The sequence below is a fragment of the Mytilus galloprovincialis genome, chromosome 14 (genome assembly GCF_965363235.1).
Source record: "Mytilus galloprovincialis chromosome 14, xbMytGall1.hap1.1, whole genome shotgun sequence".
NCBI lineage: Eukaryota > Metazoa > Mollusca > Bivalvia > Mytilida > Mytilidae > Mytilus > Mytilus galloprovincialis.
This window is the reverse complement of record NC_134851.1, coordinates 69,207,529-69,213,639: the sequence shown is the minus strand read 5'-3', so window position 1 is coordinate 69,213,639 and position 6,111 is coordinate 69,207,529.

The following is a 6,111-nucleotide window of genomic DNA, read 5'->3' as shown; positions in this document are numbered from 1 at the left end:
AAAATACTACAACATTTAAAGGCACCTTTTTGATGTGTCAAATGCAGAAGTAGTTAACAAATAAATATGTCTTTGTGTCCTAAAAATATTTCTTTTGATACGATAAGATTAACACACTCAGATCAAAAAGGACACATAAAAAATAGGTACACTGGTTTCAACATTAGACAGATACAAGATGCTATTGACTATTCAGAAAATCTCAAAATACATGGAGCTGTCTTATTTTTAGATTTTAGCGAAGCTTTTGACTCTCAAGAGTGAATCTTTATGTTTGAAACACTAAATAAATTTGGTTTTCAAGAATGTTTTTTTTTAAAATGGATTCAACTAATGTATTCAGATATTAAGGGATGTATAACTAATAATGGCTGGGTTTCGAAAATCTTAATATTGAAAAACAAATATTGAAATGTGAAAAAATAATAGCAAATTGGAAGAAAAGAAAACAAAGTATATCAGGAAGAATAGTGGTAACTAAATTCTACCAAACTTAACATATATAGCATCAAATACTGTAATACCAAAAGACTCGCTACAAAAATTTAAATCCCTCATATACAATTTGATATGGAACGGTAAAAGACATAAAACTAAAAGATCAACTCTTACAACAGAGTACAAAAAAATGGGACTTAAAATGAAAGACATTGATATTTTTATAAAATCCATACACATAGGCTGGATAACAAAATTATTTAATACCGAAATTGACAATTGGACAGTTATACCAAGATTTTATTTAAATAAACTTGGTAATAACTTGATCATATTTCTAATGAATCTAAAAAATATAAATGATCTAGATAAAACAATTTTCAAAAGTGTACCAGAATTTTACCAAGAATTAATTAAAACTTGGATTAGTGTTAAATGAGGTGGGTCATTATACCCACATGACTTTCTACAAATAAGAAAACAATTTATATGGGGAAATAATTTTATCAGAATAAATGGAAAATGTTTATTTTTTGAAGAGTGGGTAAAAAGCAATTTGTTTTTCATAAATGATATCATAGATGATAGAGGTCAAATTTCAGAAACATATATACTTTCTAAACTAAAAAATAAACAAGATTGGATCACGCCGATATATTGCATTAAAAGAGCAATACCAAATCAATGGCTTAACACAATAAAACAAGATAATTCAATTAAAACTAAAGTTAATATTCATAAAACTATAAATAGTCTCAAAATCATACTTAACAAAGAAATCATTTCTAAAATGAGTACAAAACAAATTTATAACATTATTATAAATGAAAACAAACCAGACAAACCAATAGGAGTTATAATATGGGAAAAATGGTTTGCCAAAAACCTTTACTTCAAACTAGAAAACTGCTTAAACTTTATTTTTCACTAATTACCTGACAATAAACTGAACATGTTTAGATGGAAATTAATTCACTATATACTTCCATGCAATGATCTATTAATAAAATGGAAAATACGCACAGATAATAAGTGTAATCATTGCAGTATACAAGAAGATTATGAACATTTTTATTTTTCTTGCAATTACAACAGTGATTTAAATCAGAAATATTGAACCTTCTTAAGTTTATAGGTTTCAATGAAAGCATTTTTAATATGGAAAATCTTAAGGTAGGATATAAAATAAATGATGAATCTTACTATGAATTAACTTCCTTTTGACTGTAATATTTTTTTCTATCTACAAATTATATTACATCTCTAACTCAAAGAGATCAAAAATAGATATCTTTAAAATATTCAATGCAGAAATAAAATATATAGTTGGAGTCAATAATGAACTTAAAAGAAAAAACAGTAAATTGATTATAAAAACCCTAAACTACATAAATAATAATAAATATCCCTGAGGTCATATGACCCAAGTATTAAGTCACATGACTTGAGCATGTCAGGTGACTATAATGTACTCTAACATCTAACACATATTTCAAAAAATAACATATTATTCAATATTGAATAATACACACTTATTTGTCTTTTTCTTTTACTTTTACTTTTATTTTATTTTTGACAACTTTGTGTTGTACACTGTGATGTTGTGTATAATCATGTTTACCTGAATAGTTTATACATGATCTAAGTCTAAAATACCTCAATTATCAAATAAGTTTGAAAACTTCGCTTATGATTAGAACATCACGTAAATTATGGTCAACTTACCTTTCAAATAAGACAAACTGTCTAAGTATTATGAATTAAATTTATCCAAATCACAAAGAGGATGATGGCAAACACAATTCACATTTATGTAATATTAAAAACCACTATCGGATGGAAGTGAAATTCTCCGGTAAACATGAAATCATTTATAATATTGTAATATTGTAATGTAACATCAATTTACTTTTATTAAATATTCTCCCTGGATATCAGGAATACTGTTAACAGCAATAGAGTGCAATTAAATATATAATTGAAAAAAAAAGAAGATTCACACACACAATGAGTGATATATTGTTGTGGGTTACCCTCCCCCAACATACACAGAAAACATTGGACCGAAAGATGAAAAAGCAGATACACAACTGCATGTCCCACAAAAAGAAGATTCAGTGCAAAATTCTTGTTATACCGTTAATTTGTTTTCAAAGAGTTGATGTAATCTTGTTATAGTTTGATTTAGAATTTAGAATATTGAGATGCTGCATACTTGATATGAGCTATCCTGAGATGATACATACTTGATTATGAGCTAAACTGAGATGTTGCATACTTGATATGAGCTATGCTGAGATGCTGCATACTTGATATGAGATATACTGAGATGCTGCATTCTTGATTATGAGCTAAACTGAAATGCTACATACGTGATATGAGCTATGCTGAGATGCTGCATACTTGATTATGAGCTATACTGAGATGCTAAATGCTTCATATAGCTATACTGAGATGTTGCATACTTGATATGAGCTATACTGAGATGCTCCATACATGATATGAGCTATACTGAGATGCTGCATACTTGATATGAGCTATACTGAGATGCTACATACGTGATATGAGCTATACTGAGATGCTGTATACTTGATATGAGCTAAACAGAGATGCTACATACTTGATATGAAATAACTGAGATGTTACATACGTGATATGAGCTATACTGAGATGCTGCATACTTGATATGAGCTAAACAGAGATGCTGCATACTTGACATGAGCTATACTGAGATGCTGCATACTTGATATGAGCTATACTGAGATGCTACATACTTGATATTAGCTATACTGAAATGCTGCATACTTGATATAAGATAAACTGAGATGCTGCATACTTGATATGAGATATACTGAGATGCTACATACTTGATATGAGCCATATTGAGATGCTGCATACTTGATTTGAGATGCTACATACTTGATATGAGCCATACTGAGATGCTTTATACTTGATATGAGCTATACTGAGATGCTGCATACTTGATATGAGCTATACTGAGATGCTGCATACTTTATTATGCGCTGAATTGAGATGCTGCATACTTGATATGAGCTATACTAAGATGCTACATACTTGATATGAGCTATACTGAAATGCTGCATACTTGATATAAGATATACTGAGATGCTACATACTTGATATGACCTAACTGAGATGCTACATACGTGATATGAGCTATACTGAGATGCTGCATACTTGATATGAGCTATACTGAGATGCTACATACTTGATATGAGCTATACTGAAATGCTGCATACTTGATATAAGATATACTGAGATGCTGCATACTTGATATGAGATATACTGAGATGCTACATACTTGATATGAGCCATATTGAGATGCTGCATACTTGATATGAGATATACTGAGATGCTACATACTTGATATGAGCCATACTGAGATGCTTTATACTTGATATGAGCTTTACTGAGATGCTACATACGTGATATGAGCTATGCTGAGATGCTGCATACTTGATATGAGCTATACTGAGATGCTAGATACGTGATATGAGCTATACTGAGATGCTATATACGTGATATGAGCTATGCTGAGATGCTACATACTTGATATGAGATATACTGAGATGCTACATACTTGATATGAGCTAAACTGAGATGTTACATACTTGATATGAGCTATGCTGAGATGCTACATACTTGATATGAGATATACTGAGATGCTACATACTTGATATGAGCTAAACTGAGATGTTACATACTTGATATGAGATAACTTGAGATGCTGCACACTTGAAATGAGCTATACTAAGATGCTACATACTTGATATGAGCTATACTGAAATGCTGCATACTTGATATAAGATATACTGAGATGCTACATACTTGATATGACCTAACTGAGATGCTACATACGTGATATGAGCTATACTGAGATGCTGCATACTTGATATGAGATATACTGAGATGCTACATACTTGATATGAGCCATATTGAGATGCTGCATACTTGATATGAGATATACTGAGATGCTACATACTTGATATGAGCCATATTGAGATGCTGCATACTTGATATGAGCTATACTAAGATGCTACATACTTGATATGAGCTATACTGAAATGCTGCATACTTGATATAAGATATACTGAGATGCTACATACTTGATATGACCTAACTGAGATGCTACATACGTGATATGAGCTATACTGAGATGCTGCATACTTGATATGAGATATACTGAGATGCTACATACTTGATATGAGCCATATTGAGATGCTGCATACTTGATATGAGATATACTGAGATGCTACATACTTGATATGAGCCATACTGAGATGCTGCATACTTGGTTATGAGCTTAATTGAGATGCTTCATACTTGATATGAGCTATACTGAGATGCTACATACTTGATATGAGCTAAACTGAGATGTTACATACTTGATATGAGATAACTTGAGATGCTGCACACTTGAAATGAGCTAAACTGAGATGATACATACTTGATATGAGCTAAACTGAGATGCTTTATACTTGATATGAGCTATACTGAGATGCTGCATACTTGATATGAGCTATGCTGAGATGCTGCATACTTGATGTGAGCTATACTGAGATTCTGCATACTTGATATAAGCTATACTGAGATGCTGAATTTTTTATATGAGCTATACAGAGATGTTAAATACGTGATATGAGCTATGCTGAGATGCTACATACTTGATATGAGCTATACTGAGATGCTGCATACTTGATATGAGCTATACTGAGATGCTGCATACGTGATATGAGTTATTCCGAGATGCTTTATACTTGATATGAGCTATACTGAGATGCTAGATACGTGATATAAGCTATACTGAGATGCTACATACGTGATATGAACTATGCTGAGATGCTGCATACTTGATATGAGCTATACTGAGATGCTGCATACTTGATTATGAGCTATACTGAGATTGTGCATACTTGATATGAACTATACTTAGACACTTCATACTTGATATGAGCTATGCTGAGATGCTGCATACTTGATATGAGCTATACTGAGATGCTGCATACTTGATTATGAGCTATACTGAGATTGTGCATACTTGATATGAACTATACTTAGACACTTCATACTTGATATGAGCTATGCTGAGATGCTGCATACTTGATATGAGCTATATTGAGATGCTGTATACTTCATATTAGCTATACTGAGATGCTACATACTTGATTAAGAGCTAAACTGAGATGCTACATACGTGATATGAGCTATACTGAGATGCTACACACGTGATATGAGCTATGCTGAGATGCTGCATACTTGATATGAGCTATGCTGAGATGCTGCATACTTGATATGAGCTATGCTGAGATGCTGCATACTTGATATGAGTTATACTGAGACGCTACATACTTGATATGAGCTATACTGAGATGCTACATACTAGATATGAGCTATACTGAGATGCTGCATACCTGATATGAGCTATACTGAGATACTGCATACTTGATATGAGCTATACTGAGATGCTGCATACTTGATATGAGCCGTACTGAGATGCTGCATACTTAATATGAGCTATACTGAGATGCTTGATACGTGATATGAGCTAAACTGAGATACTGCATACTTGATGTAAGCTATACTGAGATGCTATATACTTAATATGAGCCATATTGAGATGCTGCATACTTGATATGAGCTATACTGAGATGC